Here is a 19038-nt window from a genome sequence, read left to right on the forward strand (position 1 = left end):
AAGGTAAGTCCCTTTCCCAAGGTCTCTCAGCTAGTAAGTGACAAATGTGGAAGTCAAAACCAAAGCCATTCAAACTGACTCCTAACTGCCATGCAGCAGACTGGATTGAGTTCAGCAAAAAGGGTGCTGTGTGATGATAAGAAACTCTTGCATTCCCAGCTCAGTATGGTGCATCTCAGTCCTTTCCTACACACTTCATTAGGACAGCCGCTGGGCGTGGTGGTGGGCGCCTGTAATCCCAGCTACTCGGGAGGCCGAGGCAGGAGAATCGCTTGAACATGGGAAGCAGAGGTTGCAGTGAGCCGAGATTGCACCATTGCACTCCAGCCTGGGCAACAAGCGCAAAACTCTAGCTCAAAAAAAAAAAAGAAAAAGAGAAAAGAAAAAAAGAAAAGAAAGAAAGGAAGGAAAGGAAGGAAGGAAGGAAGAAAGAAAAAGGCGGCAAGCTCCTAACACCCACCAAGAGCTAACCTTGTCCTCATGGAATGCTTAAGCAGCCCTGCAGCCACCAGCTCGGCCTTTTGCACAGGGCCGAACCTTAGACTTATAGCTACAAATTAGTAGTGGCTGTTAACCAACTAGATCACTGCAATTGGTTATCTACAGTTTTAATTTGCAGTGACTGATTGCCTCATTCTATAAGAAGTTAGTGCTATTAACCTGCGCAATAATGACTTAGCTTCTGTAAATAGTTCTGTGTTTCCTAAATGAATTACAGGCACTGGCCCAAATATTCCTGTGTTAGGAAAGAGTGGAAAATTTATGAAAAAATACCCAAACTGATGAAAGTGGAACGATTTCTCTTACTTAAACTTGTTCATTTTCACCATTACTTATGATGAATGAGCAAAAGGTAAAAAGCAAACAAAACAAAACAAAACAACAAAAAAACTTTTCCTTAAATGTTACTATTTGATCAATCATTCAAAGATAAAAGGTTTAAGTTCCTAATTGGAGAAAGTTGTAGAGAATCACTCAGGTACCTGAAGAATGAAAATAAACTACTTAAATTAGCCTTGTATGGCCTGTGGATATCTTAATCTTTGAAAATCAAAATTAACTAGGCTAATTTTAAGAAAGAATAGCAGTGATGCAGGTGTTTCAGACTCACACAAATGATTTTATATAGGAATATAATTTACATGTCACTAAATTCCAAGACATGACCACTCTTGAAGGAAAATAAAATTGATACAATAGGTGCATTTGGTTATGTTACCTACACTAAGGTGAAATATCATTGACCTACTAAATAAATAAAAATAATAGTGAAGTAAAGTTCACCACAAAGTATTTTGGCACAGTTCCGTCTCTCACATACACAGCGCTGTTTCAGTTCTCTCAAGATAAAGCTGGTTGCCACTCCATGACCTCTTTTCAGAGGACGGTCCTTTCAGCAAGGGAATTTGAGGACTGAAGGTATTAGAGTCCCTCCCTTGCTCAAGAACCGGTCTCACTTAGGGAGGGAGGAAGAAGCTTTTCCTTGAGAAGGTTTGGAGATCCTGGTATAGATTGGGAAAGGAGGGGCTGGGAAAGGAGAACCCCAGCCTCGGAAGCCTTCTCGGGTCAGTGTTGATAGTGCCTTGAGGATCTAGAAATGGATTCCTTTAAGCTCTTCCTGTTCTCCATGTCTCGGGAAGCTCCTGTGTACCCGACCTGGGGGTGGCCTGTTCTGGTTTGCAGTTACTCTTGTCGAGGCATGAGGTTGTGTGAGGACTGTCTCTTATAAGATCTCACAGGGAGTAATTCATGGATAAGGGAAGGCTGAGTATCTCTGTCAATGTGGCTTAGCCTGGTTAATATATTTTGTCTGTTTATGGAGTCAGATAACTCTTTAGCCAAATCCTGGCTTTTGGTGGTATGTGAGTATGAGAAAAATTATTCAGCCTCTCTGAATCTTAGTCCCCTCATCTGTTAAAGGGGGAAGATATCAGGACCTTCCCCATGGCACTAGCATGAGGATCAAATGAGATAACGTGCATGCATATTTGCATTTAAGTTTCAAGCAGTCAGCTGGTGGCTTATGAATTGGCGTGGTGATGCAGGACTCCATTCAAGTTAGTGGCAAATGGTCAACACATGTGACCCCAAAATCTTTTACTAAGAAATTCAGCTTTCCCTGTAAGGTATGTGACTGCAGGGAAGCAGCCTCCTTAGGAAGACGCTCAGAGATTCAGCTCACTCACCTTTGGAGTGTGGGACACACTTTGGATTGTAAATAGTTCAAGACTTTTAGGTTTCCTAATGGAAGACAACTGAGCATAAACCAGTCAAAGGGCATGAAGGGATTTCTGTGAAATACACCCCTCACCATTATATCCTAAGTAATGAGAATGACTAGCCACTAAGTAAATGAATAGTGATATTCAAAATTAAATAATTTCATGGTACTAAAAAGTTGATCATAAATAAATTAAATAGTCATATGGCTCATATAGCCTCCTCTCAAATATCATACAGCATCAGTCTTCATATATATTGTTAAGCACAAGATATCCATAAAATCATAGGCTCTGGAGCCTTCCAGAGAGATTCTCATAGGTAGAATCATTCATTGTGGCTGACATTAGTAAGTCAATTCAACTTAGATAGCTCACAGCTGTCCAGGCTGTTGTATTTACTGAGCCATGGACTACCTTGTTTTCAAGAATGCTTGAGAAAATTACTTGTAAGACTATTTCTCTTCTGGGCACACTCAAGTGTTTTAGAATGAACTCCATAACTGCAGATTCAACATTGGATCAGGCTTGGTATAACAATAATATCAAAAATTATTGCTTTAATAATGCCTTGAGGTTGCCTGGAATCTCATGACTTGCCTTCTCTTATTAATTCAGCCAGATAAGGTATCAGTGAGTGTTTGTGGGTGCAAAGGGCAAGGCACTTTAAGAAACAACAAGAATCTCAAGATCAAGGTGAAAGGACCTTCTCAACATGCGCTAAAAGAGTCATCTTCTTTGGAGGGTGGCCACTGCCCTTCCTGAGAACCTCATGCCTTTATTTTATTTTATTTATTTTTTTGAGACAGAGTTTCACTCTTGTTGCCCAGGCTGTTGTGCAATAGTGCGATCTTGGCTCACTGCAACCTCTGCCTCCTGGGTTCAAGCGATTCTCCTGCCTCAGCCTCCTGAGAAGCTGGAATTACAGGCATGCACCACCACGCCTGGCTAATTTTTGTATTTTTAGTAGAGATGGAGTTTCAGCATGTTGGCCAGGCTGGTCTCGAACTCCTGACCTCAGATGACCCACCTGTCTCAGCCTCCCAAAGTGCTGGGATTACAGGTGTGAGACACCACACCCGGCCCTCTTGCCTTCTTTACAGTGAGAAAACAGGACTACAGGGCCAAGAAAGGTTCCTTGGCAAGTGGTTTGGTTCCTCTCCTGGGATCTTTCAGTTATTCTTCTCCATTGCTGAGTTTTTGCAAACTTTTAAGGAGATTCTGTCCTTCATGCTCCTCTCCTTTTTACATATGTTGAAATATTATGAAAACTATAAAGTGCAATATAAATGTAAGGGCTTCCCATACCATGTGTGTGCCTGACATGGTGCCAGGTACTGCTGGGAGCATAAAAGAATCATGCGATATGGAAAGGATGCTGAATACCCTTTATCAAATGCAGTGTTTCCAAAAGTGGGAATACCCACCACCGGTGATGTCTGAGATGATGCTAGGTGGTAAACAAAGAAACATTTTTATTATAATAGTTACAATTTATATTTCGATACATATGTGAGCATTTATTATGTGTGATAGGAAAAAATACAATTAGTATACCAATAATATAATATTAAAGGTATTATTATGTAGGACAGGGTAAGTAAAATAAATTGATTTATATGAAACTGAGAAAAAAACTAATAGTACAGGGGCTACATGGATAGGGTAAAGTCTGGAAAATATTGAGGCTCAGCAGAGAGGATGGATCTATCTTGCCCGGGGTCGGACAGTGAGCAAGAGGCAGCGATGAGGACTGCTGTGTCTTCCACTTCCCAGGAGCTTCCAGGCCGTTCAACTGGAGCAGGGACTACTTCCTTTTCTTACTGGTCATGTCCTCAGTCCAGATTTGAGTTCACTATGAAGAAGGTATAATACTTTTCCGTGTGTATCAGCTGAAGAGTTTAACCTGAACAATGAAGTGTTGAAATCTGCAACAGTGCATTTCAAACACAGGTATTGAACATATTACTGTCAACAGCTTATAAAAGGGGTGAGCTGAAACCAAGAGTGGGAACCTTTCCCTGGCCCTTTGCCAAACCTCAGCAGTTGGACATAACTAGCGCAAGGAGGCAGCAGCGAAGTCAGTTCAGCATGTGGTGCACCTCCCAACCTGCAGCCTCCTTCCCCGACATGTCAGGCCACAATCACCACCATTCCCAATTCCCATTCACTTAAACATCAGTGAGGAAGACTGAAACCAGGAAGGTTTTGATAAGAGACGGAAAAAGACCTAATCTCTGTCCACACCTCATTTGTAATAACGATGACTATTCATTTGGCACCGTGTCTATGTAATATCTGAACCTCATATCACTGCAGGCCAGCATGCTTATCCCCATTGTGCACATGAAGTAACAGAAGTCCAAGGCAAATTAACTCGCCCAAATGGAAAAGCTGGGTCTCAGTTCCAGGCTTGTCTGAGTATAAAGTCACAAGACTCGTACTTAATATTGTGTCATACATGGATAATGGAAAGACATATGAAGTGATATTGAATAATATGACACATGAAATTCAATGCTAGACTACATAGTAGAGACTTTTAGCACTGAGATAGTTGAGAGTAAGAGAAATCATTGTTTCATTCATTTATCTAGCCAAACTCATTTTGTATTCCCTACCATGTTCTAGGCACTTGTTACTGATATGAAGCAGAGGTTAGCAAACTATAGCCCATGGGCAAAATTCAGCCTACTGCCTGTTTTTCTAAATAAAGCTTTATTAGAACACAGCCACATCTATTTGTGTGTGTATTGTCTGTGGCTTCTTTTGTGCTACAACAGCAGAGTTGAATAGTTGTGGCAGAGACCTTTAACCCTGGAAAAAACTAAAATATTTACTTTTTGGCACTTTGTAGAAAAAGTTTGCTGACCCTTGATCAAAGCGTCCCAGACTTTGTATAAGAGGTGAGACTTGATTAAGAAAGGAAGATTAACGTTCTGAGAAGGGGTCACAAACTCTGAATTCTAATTTGGTCCCATTGCTCAGCCTTCACATGACCTAGAGAAAATAGCAGCGTCTTTGAGCTTCATTGTTCTAATTTATCAAATGGGGATAGCACGGCCTGTTAAACTGCCTCCTCTGTTTCAGTGGGTGAAATGACACAGCATGTGCTAAATAATAATTAATAGTTACATTTTGTTGCCTACTTATTGATGAGGTATTTTTCTAAGCCATTTTCATACAATTTCTTATTCAAACCTCAATGTAATCCAATGAAAGGGTTGCTTGGAATAAAGGATTTACTTATTAAAAAATATTAACATGCTTTATTCTTTTTTCTTCCTGGGGATGTGATCTTTGTTCTTGTTGGTCTAAGGTTTTCGTCTACCTGGAGCAGAGGGCAGGAATGGGGAGAAAGATTAGGATTTGTTAAGTAAGGAAGCCAGAGACAAAGAAGGAGATACTCCTTAGTTTCTGAGATGCAAAGGCCGATTAGACAACAGGACAACTTGCAAATTGGAGAATATTCTTGGAATAAGATTTAAAATTTGTATTGCCTCTTTCAGAGTATCAGTAGCAGGGACAAGGGGGCAAGTGTGTGGACCCAGTTTATAGTTGCCCCATGTGGTAGAGCATAGATCACTTCTGCTCACAGAGCTAGGCTGGCTTTAAGGTGTCAGGGTATAGAGGAAATAAAAGACTAACAGCTCACCCTTTTCTAGCCTAGTAAATGGAGGAAGAGAAAGGAGTGAGTGAGGAGAGAGAACAAGAGGAAGAGATATGGTCTGGCTTTCTCCAATGCTTGGCTTTGGGGAGGGGTGGAGGCAGTTATACGTGAGGGTTTAATGGAGGGAACGGGGCTTATTGCCTCATCCATTTAAGAACTTGGACAAGCATCTCATCTTGGGCTGCCTCAGCATTCACCTTGGGTAAGTCATACAGGTGGTCCAGAGAAGAAACTTGCAGGCTGTAGCTTTCCCAGTCCCAGTGTGGACCTGCCATGGGGCTCTCTGTCACATGGTGTGGAAGGAAGACCCTGCAGAGGTTGAGATCTGTAGCCAGCACGAGCGAGGAGAGGTAGAGACAGCTGGGGAGCAGCCATGGGCTTGGTCCAAGCCGAGACAGAGCCAGGCTCCAACTGTGAGTGCCAGCATGGCCACGGTGATCAGGGGACCAGGAACTTGTCCCTGGAGACCAGAGGACTCCCAGACCCAAAACTCTGAGCTCCCCATCAGCCTGATGTCATAAAAGACTCACCTACTTTCTCACCAAGACACCTGGCTTCGTGTTAGAGGAGGAATACAGCGAGGGGAGCCTCTGAGAGTCTATTCATTTTTATGAAGAGAGACCGAACTAAAGAGGGTGTGTAATTTTTAGATTAGATTCAGTTTTAAGCAGGATTACATATTTAATTTTCTCTCCTCATTTCTCCTGCCCCTGCCACACTTCTATTAATGGTAAATGGGGGTGAGGAAGTCAGATTAATTTTAGTCGAAACTGTGTACAAATACAGCTGACAGCCAACCCTTCATATCCCTGAGTTCTGCATGTATAGATTCAACCGATCACAGATTAAAAATATTCAGAAAAAAATGGAAGGTTGCATTTGTACTGAACAAGCACAGACTTTTTAGCCTTGTTATTCCCTAAAAATACAGTATCACAACTATTTACATAGCACTTACATTGTGTTAGGGATTATAAGTAATCTAGAGATGATTTAAAGTATGCAGGAGGATGTGTGTAGGTTACATGCAAATACTATGCCATTATATATCAGAGACTTGAGCATTCATGGATTTTGGTACCCACGATATCAGGGGTCTTGAAACCAATTCCCTCATAGATACTGAAGGACAACTGCGTGTGTGTGTGTGCCTCTGTGTGTGTGTGTGTGTGTGTACTGAAAATCAATTATTGAAAACAGACTGGCTACTTCCTTACTTCCCTATAGATGATCTGAACTGCGACCCACTCAGGGGTCCCAAGGCAAGAAGGGGACTGTCCTTCAGAGATGTGCATTATTGCCCTGTTTGTGTTTGAGTGTCACATTAAAGAAAAGGTTGAAAGCAGTGTTGGGACTGGAAGGGCTCTAGATCTGCAGGAGAGTTTGCAGGGAGAGGTTTCTCTCCTGGTTTGCAGTTGCTCAGAACTGGTACTGAGGCAAGAGCAGGTAGTAATTAGATAGCAGGGTGGGGAGAGCAAGGGTGACAACTCAGAGTCACTTGGAGAGATAGGAGGAGGGGTGGTCCTTTCCCTCCCTACCAAAAGATCAGAGCTACCCTTTGAAACCCTGACAGTGGTCTAGCTAGCTGGCAAATACTCCCTCCCGCATGCCAGAAAGAAAACAAACACTGAGCCTTTGGGACACCATCTGCCGAGCGTCTCCTGGTACATGCTGGCTGCCTGATTTTGAGGGATTCAGAAGTTATTTACATTTCAAGCTTGAACAGCAATCTCTAAACACTGTCTTCCCTACTAGGAAACTATTTCCCCTCTTTCCTGAGAGGTCTATGAGCTCTGTGATCACTTCAGTGGGAAGAAGCTGTCAAGACAGTTTATCTAGAGCTTCTACTTTGGGGAAGAAAAAACTATTTTTTTTAAAAAAAGTGATCAGAGTTGCGAAGTGTATCTAATAAGGCCTGGCTTTGGCACCTGGACACATAGCATTCACCCCCAATCTCTTCTAGCAGGTAGGTGGGTTTCTGAGTTACAATGTGTAGTGCAGAGACGTGGCTAAGTCTGGAGTGAAAGCCAAGCACACCCGGAGCCTCCACCTGCCAGAGCAGTCACGAAGAAGCACCAAGCACAAGTGGGATTTCGTCCAAGGAGAACATTTGTTCTGTGGATGTTCATTTGTTTGTATCGGTCTTATTGTGACTTTTTATTTAGTTTTTATTTTTGTTGAATAACCAATTTTTTAGAAAAGAACTTATTTTTAATTAACAATTATTTTTAATTAAAAATTGCATATGTCATGGTGTTCAACATGATGATTTGATATATGTATGCATTGTGTAATGGTTAAATCAAGCTATTTAACATATACATTACCTTACATAATTATCTTTTTTTTGTTGTGGCATGGACACTTAAAATCTACTTTCTTAGCAATTTTCAAATATACAATTATATGGTTATTCACTGTAGTCACCATAATGTACACTAGATCTCTTGAACTTACTCCTCCTCATTAAAATGTTGTGTCTTTTCACTGACATCTCCCTAATGCCCTCACCCCCGGCCTCTTGTGACCACCATTTTGCTCTCTGTTTCTATGAGTTTGACTTTTTTACATTTCACATATAAATGAGGTCATGTGGTATTTGATTTTCTGTGCAAAGGAATGGGTTTGTGGATAACACTTCCCCCTGTTGTTTTTTGTTCCCATGTACTGTCCATATTTTCATATTTTCTATAATGAGTATATATTTCTTTACTTCTCAGAAAAAAAAAAAACTTTAACAAATAGGAATAAAAACTTCACTTGTATCAGCTACTGACCTCCCATGCCCTCAGATTATACTGAGGGTTGGGGAGATGTGAGAGAAGCATGACGATGATGAGGAGGAGGACCCAGGCCTTCCTTTCAGCTTTAATCCCTGCCTCACTGCCCCCCGCCCCCTGCCACCAATTAGTGAAGAAATCTACAAATTACTCTGCTTCAGAAACTGTGGTGAGTTTAGATACTGTTTGGGAATCATTGTGTAATTTTCATGGGGGTATAATAGGTTGAGGATATACAGGAGAAAGTCCGTATTTGTAGAAGATATAGGTGGTGATGTTGAAGGATGAAGTGTCATAATGTCTGCTGCTTAATTTAAAATGGTCAGATAAAAAGGCAAATGTGAAGCAAATAAGGCAAAATGTTAGCAGCTGTTGAGTTTAGTGTTTGCTATATGTGTATTCCTTGCACCCTTCTTTTAACTTTTCTATTCATTTCAGAAAGTATGTAATACAAAATTGGAAACAAAAGCAATCACTCCTATCAGCCTCCCCTTTCTTTCAGCATTTTCTATTTTTTTTTTATTTTTGTCTTGCTCCTTTCTTACCTTGTTCTCACCTGCCTGAACCAGCATCCAGGCATGGCTGGTGGGGAAGCCTGTTCATGGTGGGGATGAGAAAAGGACATCATTCAGGAAACTCTTCAATGCCATCCTTCCTGCCATTTGACACCTAGCACTCCTCTCCTCTGACACCTGTGTGTTTGTGCAGGACTATTCATTGCCCTGTTGTTTATAACACATTTAAATTGGAAGTAGCCTTCATTTCCATCATAAGAAGAGTGGTTAAATAGTTTAAAGTACATCTATACAATGAAGTACCGTGTAAGCTAAGGCAAGTTTGTATGTGTTTTTGTTATTTTATTATTTACTAGTTCAGAAAATAGCAAAAGGGAAAGCAAAAACAAATCGCTCAATTTCCCACCCTTAAAAACAACTAACCAGACACAGACAGACATCCTACTATGAATGTGGGCACTTTAAATGACATCCCGAAAGAGAATATCCATCCACATGGCTACTGAACATATAAAAAATACTCAGTCTAATTGGTAATCCAGGAAATGAAAATGGAAGCTGTAGTGAGGTACATCTATACACCAACCAGACTGGCTGAAATTAAAGAGTCTTATGCTATAAGGTGTTAGGGAGGATGTGGAACAACTGGAATGCATAAACACTGCAATTGGGAGTGTTAGTACAGCCACCTTGGAAAAACAACTGGGCATTATATAATAAAGTTAGAGATACACATACTCTATGAATATTTCCTGAAACTATTCTCTATTAAATTCATGCATATATACAGCAAGATACATATGAGAATATTTATAAGTGCATATTTGTAATAAAACTGGCAATAGTTCAAATACCTATCAATGGTGGAATTTATAAATAAGTTATTAGGTAGTTTTACAATAGAATATTATACTGAAAGAAAATGAACAAATTATAGCTATAAGAAACAATTTGTATTAATCTTAACAAACATAATGTTAAGCAAAATAATCAAGAAAAAGAAGAATTCATACAATCTGATTCAATTTATATGAGGTCCAAAAAGCAGATAAAATTAGATGATATTGTTTAGATTTGCTTGCATGGAAGGTTAAATCATAAACAAAATCAAGGAAATAATGACCTTGAAAATCTGCATGGTAGTTAACTCAGTAGGGAGAGAGAAGAGTGTGATTGCTGCAGCTACACGGGGCCTCTGGGATGCTGGCAATATGCTGTATATTCTCCTGGGCAGTGGTAATATATGAGTTCATTTTGTTGCTGAATATATACATATTACATACATTCTCTCTCTCTTTCTCTGTCTCTGTCTCTTTATACGCACACACCCACACATGTATAACTCCTCTATACTTGTCTGTGGTTATTACAATAAAAAAGTTAGAATCGATACATGGAAATATGATTCTATTTTATCCTATCATTTCTAGACGGTTTTTTTCCTGTCTTTATATAATTATAGAGATGTTAATATCTTTTCATGTGCTTATTGGTATTCCATATACCTTCTTCTTGAGGTGTCCTCCTTAAAGTGTTAAAATATTTTATTCTTTTTTTCATTTTTTACCATTGAGTTGTAAAGGAAGGTATTTTATATGTTCAGAATACCGGTTCCTTGTCAAATGTATATGTATTGCAGGTATTTTCTCCCAGTCTGTGACTTACTTTCTCAATTTTTAAATCTTGACTTTAGAAGAACAGTTTTTAATTTGATGAAGTATAATTTACTAGTTTTATTGTTTCATGCTCTTTTATATCCTTAAAAAAATCTTTACATACTGCACATTTGTGCGGATTTCCTCTTATGCTTCCTTCTGGAAGTTTTATTGCTTTAGTCTTTAGGGTTGGGCCTATGAGCCAATTTGGGTAATCTTTGCATATAGTGTGAGTTACTGATGAAGTTTTATTTTTCCCATACTAATACCCAGTTGTTCTAGCACTATTTGTTGAAAAGTCTATCATTTTATCATTAAATTACCTCTTTACTTTTGTTGAAAATAAATTGACCAAATATGTGTGGATCTATTTCTGGATTCTCTATTCTGTTTCACTTATTTACATGTCTATCCTTATGCCAATACTAAACTCCTTTGGTTACTGGCTCCATAATAAGACTAAATCAGATAGTATAATTCCTCTAATGGTGTTCCTTTGTAGGAAAATTTTTTGATTACCCTAGATATTTTGCATTTTTATATAAATTTTGGAGTGAGACTGTCAATCTCTACAAAAATATACTGTGATTTTGAATATATTAACCTATAGCTTAATTTGGGGAGAGCTGACATCTCAACACTATCAGTTCTTCTAATCCACAAGCATGGTATATCCCTCCATTTAAGTCTTTACTTTTTCTAAGCAATATTTTGTAGTTTTCTGTTTACAAGTCTTGCACATATTTTGTAAATTTATTCCTAAGCACTTTATGATTTAACCTTTTATTATAAATAATACTGTTTTTTAAATTTTAAATTTCCAGTAGCTCATTTCTACTATTTGGAAACGAATTGATTTTTTGTGTATTGAGTTTTTATTCAGCAACCTTGCTGGACTAACCCATCAGGAAGCAGAAACCACATCAGTCATCTGAACAGAACATTTTAATGAAGTTTAAAATATATATTTAATAAAGTATTATTAAATAGTAAAAGGGGTTAGCTACTATAAGGAGTGAGAGAGAACTCTAAGCAGTTCAGGAAGGGCAAATATGGGGATTCGCAACTACCACAAGGGCTAAGGCAGAGTATCCAAAGTAGAGCTAAGAACTCAGAAGTCTTAGTTCTTTTGTGCTGCTGTAACAAAATGTCACAGACCGAGTAGCTATAAACAACAGAAATTTATTTCCTCACAATTCTGGAGGCTGGGAAGTCCAAGATCAGGGCATTGGCAGATTCAATTGTCTGATGAGGGCTGCTCTCTGCTTCCAAGAGGGTGCCTTGTTGCGGCAACCTTAGTGGTGGAAGAGTTGAAGGGATGCTGTGTCTTTACATGGCACAAGGCAAAAGGGCAAGAGAGCCAAACAAACACAAATCACATTCGTCCTGAAGGAATCCTTATGACCTAATCACTTCGTAAAGGCCCTAAGCTCTTAATACTATCACATTGGCCATTAAGTTTCAACACCTAAATTTTGGAGGGTGTCTTTCAAACCACAGCAGGGCTGTACCCCAACCTGGTTGAAACTTGGTTGGAGGGGGAGTTTCTGCAAGTCCAGTGGGTGATGGACATGTATGCTGAGCTGTTGATGGACTGGAGCTGGGCCATAGAAAGTCACCTGTTGGGGTGCAAGAGAAACTTCCTGGAGAGTGTCTGCCACTGGGTCTCCTGAATGCTGCTAGAGCCATACTTTATGGCAGAAAAACAGCTAGGAAGAGAAGCCCTTTCCTCTGCTACGGCTTGCAGGGTCTCTCCAGCTCTCTCTATTGACAAAGACTGACATTGTAGAATCTGACAAAGAACAAGTGTTTACAGGATTCAGCTCCATTGTCCCCATGTAGGGTAGAGAGGTGGATTTGGAGCTTGGAGGTGATGCATTGATAACTAGCACATTTGCTAAACATACTTATACTTCTAGTAGCTTGGTCCTTTCCTTGGTAGTTTTTTCAGTAGTTTCTTGGCTGTTTTTTCATGTCATCTCTTAATAAAATAATTTTGCTCCCATCTTTCTGATATGGGTGCCCTTCATTTGTTTTTCTTTCCTTAATGCATTGGATATGACCTCTAAGAGATTATTTTTTAAAGTAGGGAGAACAAACATCCTAGCCTTGCCCCTGATCTTAGTGGTAAAGCATTCAAATTTTTACCATTAAGTATGAGGTAAGCGACAGGGTTTTGGAGTTTTTTTGGTAACATGCTCTTTATCAGGTTGGGATGTTTCCTTTCATTCATAGCGTGGTAAAAGTCTTTATCATGAATGAGTATCGAATTTTGTCAAATGTTTTTCATGCATCTGTTGACATCATTATATGGTTTACTTCTTTTGTCTGTTCATATGATGAATTACATCAATAGCTTTTCCAATATTGAGACAACTTTTCATTTCTGGGATAAATTCTGCTTGATCTGAAGTTTTATTATTTTATATATTATTGCATCTTATTGTCGAATATTATTTTAAAGATTTTTATGTCTATATTCATGAAAAATATTGGTATGTAGTTTTCTTTTTTTTAATTGCTTTGATTTTTCCTTAGGTTATCGGGGTACAGGTTGTGTTTGGTTACATAAGCAAGTTTGTTAGTGGTGATTTGTGAGATTTTGGTGCACCCATCACCCAAGCAGTATATACTGAACCCTATTTGTAGTCTTTTATCCCTTAGCCCCCTCCCATCCTTCCCCCAAGTCCCAAAAGTCCATTGTATCATTCTAGTGCCTTTGGATCCTCATAGCTTAGTTCCCACAAATCAGTGAGAACATACAATGTTTGGTTTTCCATTCCAGAATTACTTCACTTAGAATAATAGTCTCTAATCTCATACAGGTTGCTGTGAATGCCGTTAATTCATTCCTTCTTATGACTGAGTAGTCCATTGTATATATATACAACAGTTTCTTTATCCACTCATTTATTGATGGGCCCTTGGGTTGGTTCCACGATTTTGCAATTGTGAATTGTGCTGCTATAAATGTGTGTGTCCAAGTATCTTTTTTGTATAATGACTTCTTTTCCTCTGGGCAGATACCCAGTAGTGGGATTGCTGGACCAACTGGTAGTCCTACTTTTAGTTCTTTAAGAAATCTTCACACTGTTTTCCATAGTGGTTGTAGTAGTTTACATTCCCACCAGCAGTGTAGAAGTGTTCCCTGATCACTGCATCCATACCAACATCTACTGTTTTCCTTTTTTTTTTTTTTTTGAGACAGAGTCTTGCTCTGTCACCCAGGCTGGAGCACAGTGGCACAATCTTGGCTCACTGCAACCTCTGCTTCCTGGGTTCAAGTGATTCTCCTGTTTCAGCTTCCCTAGCAGCTGGGATTACAGGCACCCACCACCACGCCTGGCTAATTTTTTATTTTTATTTTTAGTGGAGATGGGGTTTTGCCATGTCGGCCAGGCTGGTTTTGAACTCTTGACCTCAAGTTATCCACCCCCCTTGGCCTCCCAAAGTGCTGGGGTTACAGGCGTGAGCCACTGTGCCCGGCCCATCTATTTTTTTTTTATTATTTGATTATGGCCATTCTTGCAGGAGTAAGGTGGTATTGCATTGTCGTTTTGATTTGCAGTTCCCTGATGTTGAGCATTTTTTTCATATGTTTGTTGGCCATTTGTATATCTTCTTTTGTCTATTCATGGCCTTAGCACACTTTTTGATGGGCTTTTTTTTTTCTTGCTGATTTGTTTGAATTCGTTGTAGATTCTGGATATTAGTCCTTTGTCAGATGCGTAGAATATTTTCTCCCACTCTGTGGGTTGTCTGTTTACTCTGCTGATGTTCCTTTTGCTGTGCAGAAGCTCTTTAGTTTAATTAAGTCCCAACTATTTATCTTTGTTTTTATTGCATTAGCTTTTGGGTTCTTGGTCAAGGAATCCTTGCCTAAGACAATGTCTAGAAGGGTTTTTCCAATATTATCTTCTAGAATTTTTATAGTTTTAGTCTCAGATTTAAGTCCTTAATCCATCTCTAGTTGAGTTTTGTATAAGGTAAGAGATGAGGATTGTTTCATTCTCCTACATGTGGCTAGCCAATTATCCCAGCACCATTTGTTGAAAAGTGTCCCTTCCCCTCTTCATGTTTTTGTTTGCTTTGTTGAAGATCAGTTAGCTGTAAGTATTTGGGTTTATTTCTGGTTTCTCTATTCTGTTCCATCAGTCTATGTGCCTATTTTTATACCAGTACCATGCTGTTTTGGTGACTATGGCATTATAGTATAGTTTGACATCAGGTAATGTGATGCCTCCAGATTTGTTCTTTTTGCTTAGTCTTGCTTTGGCTGTTTTTTGGTTTCATATACATTTTAGAATTTATTTTTCTAATTCTGTGAAGAATGATGGTGGTGTTTTGATGGGAATTGCATTGAATTTGTAGGTTGCTTTAGGCAGTGTGGTCATTTTCACAATATTGATTCTACCCATCCATGAGCATGGGATGTGTTTTCATTTGTTTGTGTCATCTATGATTTCTCTCAGCGGTGTTTTGTAGTTTTCCTTGTAGAAGTCTTTCATCTCCTTGGTTAGGTATGTTCATAAGTATTTTATTTGTTTTTGCAGTTATTGTAAAAGGGGTTGAGTTCTTGATTTGATTTTCTGCTTGGTTGCTGTTGGTATGTAGAAGAGCTACTGATTTGTGTATACTAACTTTTGTATCCAGAAACTTTGCCGAATTCTTTTGTCAGTTCTAGAAGCTTTCTGAAGGAGTCTTTAGGGTTTTCAAGGTAAACGATCATGTCATCAGCAAACAGTGACAGTTTGACTTCCTCTTTACTGATTTGGATGCCCTTTATTTCTTTCTCTTGTCTGATTACTCTGGCTAAGATTTCCAGTACTATGTTGAAGAGGAGTGCTGAGAGTGGGCATCCTTGTCTTGTTCCAGTTCTCAAGGGGAATGCTTTTAACTTTTCCCCCTTCAGTATTATGTTGGCCATGGGTTTGTCATAGATGGCTTTTATTGCATTGAGGTGTGTCCCTTGCATACCGATTTTGCTGAGAGTTTTAATCATAAAGTGATGCTGGATTTTGTCAAATGCTTTTTCTGCATCTATTGAGATGAACATGTGATTTTTGTTTTTAATTCTGTTTATGTGGTGTATCACATTTATTGACTTGCATATGTTAAAACTTCATTGCATCCTGGTATGAAACCCACTTGATCATGGTGGGTTATCTTTTTGATATGTTGTTGGATTTGGTTAGCTAGTATTTCGTTAAGGATTTTAGCATCTATGTTCATCAGGGATATTAGCCTATAGTTTTCTTTTTTGGTTATGTTCTTTCCTGGTTTTGGTCTTAGGGTGATGCTGGCTTCATATAATAAATTAGGGAGGGTTCCCTCTTTCTCTATCTTGTAGAATAGTGTCAATAGGATTGGTACAAATTCTCTTTGAATGTCTGGTAGAATTCTGCTATAAATCCATCTGGCCCTGGACTTTTTTTGTTGGTAATTTTTAAATTACCATTTCAATCTCACTGCTTGTTATTGGTCTGTTCAGGGTATCATTCTTCCTGATTTAAGCTAGGGGGGTTGTATCTTTCCAAGAATTTATCCAACTCTTCTAGGTTTTCTAGTTTATGTGCATAAAGGTGTTTGTACAAAGGTTTTGTATTTCTGTGGTATCAGTTATAATATCTCCTGTTTTATTTCTTATTGAGGTTATTTGGATTCCCTCCTTTTCTTGGTTAATCTTGCTACTGGTCTATCAATTTTATTTATCTTTTCAAAGAACCAGCTTTTTGTTTCATTTGTCTTTTGTATTTTTTGTTTGTTTGTTTCAATATCACTTAGTTCTGCTCTGATCTTGGTTATTTTCTTTCTTCTGCTGGGTTTGGGTTTGATTTGTTCTTATTTATCTAGTTCCTTGAGGTGTGACCTTAGATTGTCAGTTTGTGCTCTTTCAGTCTTCTTGATGTATGTGTTTAGGGCTATGAACTTTCCTCTTAGCCCTGTCCTTACTGTATCCCAGAGATTTTGATAGATTGTGTCACTATTGTCGTTCAGTTCAAAGAATTTTTTAATTTCCATCTGGATTTCATTTTCGACCCAGTGATCATTCAGGAGCAGGTTATTTAATTTCCATGTATTTGCATGGTTTTGAAGGTTCCTTTTGGAGTTTGTTTCCAATTCTATTCCACTATGGTCTGAGAGAGTGCTTGATAAAATTTCAATATTCTTAAATGTATTGAGGCTTGTTTTGTGGCCTATCATATGGTTTATCTTGGAGAAAGTTCCACGTGCTGTTGAATAGAATGTGTATTCTGAGGTTGTTGGATGGAATGCTCTGCATATATCTGTTAAGTTTATGTCTATTTATTCTAAGGTATAGTTTAAATTCATTGTTTCCTTATTGACTTTCTGTCTTGATGACCTGTCTAGTGCTGTCAGTGGAGTATTGAAGTCCCCCACCATTATTGTGCTGCTGTCTATCTCATTTCTTAGGTCTATTAGTAATTATTTTATAAGTTTGGGAGCTCCAGTGTTAGGTGAATGTATGTTTAGGACTGTGATATTTTCCTGCTAGACAAGGCCTTTCACCATTTTATAATGTCCGTCTTTGTCTTTTTTTCACTGCTGTTGCTTTAAAGTTTGTTTTGTCTGTTATAAGAATTGCTACTCCAGCTGGCTTTTAGTGTCCATTTGCATGAAATACCTTGTCCCACCCCTTTACTTTAAGTTTATGTGAGTCCGTATGTGTTAGGTGAGTCTCTCGAAGGCAGCAGATAGTTGCTTGGTGAATTCTTATCCATTCTGCAGTTCGATATCTTTTAAGTGGAGCATTTGGGCCTTTACATTCAATGTTAGTATTAAGATGTGAGGTACCATTCCATTCATCATGCTATTTGTTGCCTGTGTACTTTGGTTTTTGTTTTTTTGTCTTTGTTTTTTAAATAATGTTTTTGTTTTGTAGGTCCTGTGAAATTTATGCTTTAAAGAGGTTCTGTTTTGCTGTGTTTCCAGGATTTGTTTCAAGATTTAGAGCTCCTTTTAGCAGTTCTTGTAGTGGTGGCTTGGTAGTGGCGAATTCTCTCAGCATTTGTTGTCTGAAAAAGACTATCTTTCCTTTATATGTGATGCTTAGTTTCACTGCCTACAAAATTCTTGGCTGGTAATTGTTTTGTTTGAGGAGGCTAAAGATTGGGTCCCACTCCCTTCTAGTTTGTAGGGTTGCTGCTGAGAAATCTGCTGTTAATCTGATAGGTTTTCGTTTATAGGTTACCTGCTGCTTTTGCCTCACAGCTCTTAAGATTCTTTCCTTCATCTTAACTTTAGATAACCTGATGAAAATGTGCCTAGGTGATGATCATTTTGCAATGAATTTCCCAGGTGTTTTTTGTGCTTCTTGTATTTGGATGTCTAGGTCTCTAGCAAGGCTGGGGAAGTGTTCCTCGATTAGTGCCCCAAATATCTTTTCCAAACTTTTAAATATTCTTCTTCCTCAGGAACACGAATTATTCTTAGGTTTGATCATTTAACATGATCCAAGACTTCTTGGAGGCTTTGTTCATTTCTTTTATTCTTTTTTCTTTGTCTTTGGTGGGTTGGGTTAATTCAAAGACCTTGTCTTTGAGCTCTGAATTTCTTTCTTCTACTTGTTCAATTCTATTGCTGAGAATTTCCAGAGCATTTTGCATTTCTCTAAGTGTGTCCAATGTTTCCTGAAGTTTTGATTGCTTTTATTTATGCTACCTATTTCACTGAATATTTTTCCCTTTACTTCTTGTATCGTTTTTGGATTTCCTTGCATTGGGCGTCACCTTTGCCTAGTGCCTCCCTGATTAGCTTAATAACTAACCTCTTTTATTCTTTTTCAGGTAAATCAGGGACTTCTTCTTGGTTTGGATCCATTGCTGGTAAGCCAGTGTGAATTTTTTAGGGGTGTTAAAGAGCCTTGTTCTCTCCTATTACCAGAGTTGGTTTTCTGGTTCCTTCTCATTTGGGTAGGCTCTGTTAGAGGGAAACTCTAGGGCTGAAGGCTGTTTTTCAGATTCTTTTGTCCCATAGGGTGTTCCTTGATGTAGTACTTTTCTCCCTTTTCCTATGGATGTGGCTTCCTGAGAGCTGAGCTATAGTGTGCTGTGTCTCTTCTGGGTCTAGCCACCCAGCAAGTCTACCAGGCTCTGGACTGGTCCTGGGGGTTATCTACACAGAGTCCTGTGATGTAAACCGTCTATGGGTCTCTCAGCTGTGGATACCAGCACAGTA

Source organism: Hylobates moloch, unplaced genomic scaffold, assembly GCF_009828535.3.
Source record: "Hylobates moloch isolate HMO894 unplaced genomic scaffold, HMol_V3 SCAFFOLD_4, whole genome shotgun sequence".
Lineage (NCBI taxonomy): Eukaryota > Metazoa > Chordata > Mammalia > Primates > Hylobatidae > Hylobates > Hylobates moloch.